The following is a 986-nucleotide window of genomic DNA, read 5'->3' as shown; positions in this document are numbered from 1 at the left end:
GAAGTTACAAGTGCCGCGAAAGATTCAAATATTCTACTGGCAAGCTCTTCGGGGTATTGTTCCGTTAAATTCTATACTAGCAAATAGACATATACCCATATATGGCGAATGTCCATTGTGCCGCAGGGGACCCGAGGATATACGACATATGCTTTTCCAATGCGACTTAACAAGGAACTTGTGGTCTGGACTGGGCCTAACTGACTGGATCAATCATGCTGTGCAAGTTGATCGGTCGGGATCAGCTATACTGGAGTTTCTACTGGTAGAACAGGACTCGCCAATGCAAATCATGCCCAGAATAAATTGCAAGGAGATCATTGCTATTGGTTGTTGGTATATTTGGTGGTTACGTCGACAACATACTCATCATGACTCTTGTCCACTATCTTCTCGATGGACTAGTTCAGTTCTTGGACTAGTTGGAAATCATATCAATTTAGTTAGTCGCAATACAGGGACCATTGCACGTAAATGGACGAAGCCAGATCCGAGATTTATCAAACTGAATGTTGACGCATCATTTCATGCAGAGGAAGGCTCAGGTACGACTGCTGCTTTCATTCCAGATGATAGAGGCCGATTTCTGGCGGTTCAATGTAAATTCATACAGTATGCAACAGATGTGACCATCGAAGCTATGGCAATGCGAGATGGCTTAAACATGGTGAATGTGATGGGGTTTAACGGAGTTAAAGCAGAGTCCGATTCTCTGAGAGTTGTGAATTATTGTCAAGGCCAAGAAACGTGGTGGGATGCAGCAACAACGATTTTTGCGGAGTGCATAGACTCGGGTACATTAGTAGGAAAGGTCATTTTAAGCATATTTTTCGTGGTGCAAATTGTGTTGCTCATGAGCTAGCAAAATTTAGTTTTTGTAATAAGTACGATAGAAGTTGGTTTGATGAACCCCGGGTTTCTTAATCAGCCACCCCGTGAACGATGAAATAATTGACTAAGTTAGTAAAGCTAGCCATGATGGCCTT

This window comes from Triticum dicoccoides, chromosome 1A (genome assembly GCF_002162155.2).
Source record: "Triticum dicoccoides isolate Atlit2015 ecotype Zavitan chromosome 1A, WEW_v2.0, whole genome shotgun sequence".
NCBI lineage: Eukaryota > Viridiplantae > Streptophyta > Magnoliopsida > Poales > Poaceae > Triticum > Triticum dicoccoides.
Note: the sequence above shows the minus strand (reverse complement) of the source record.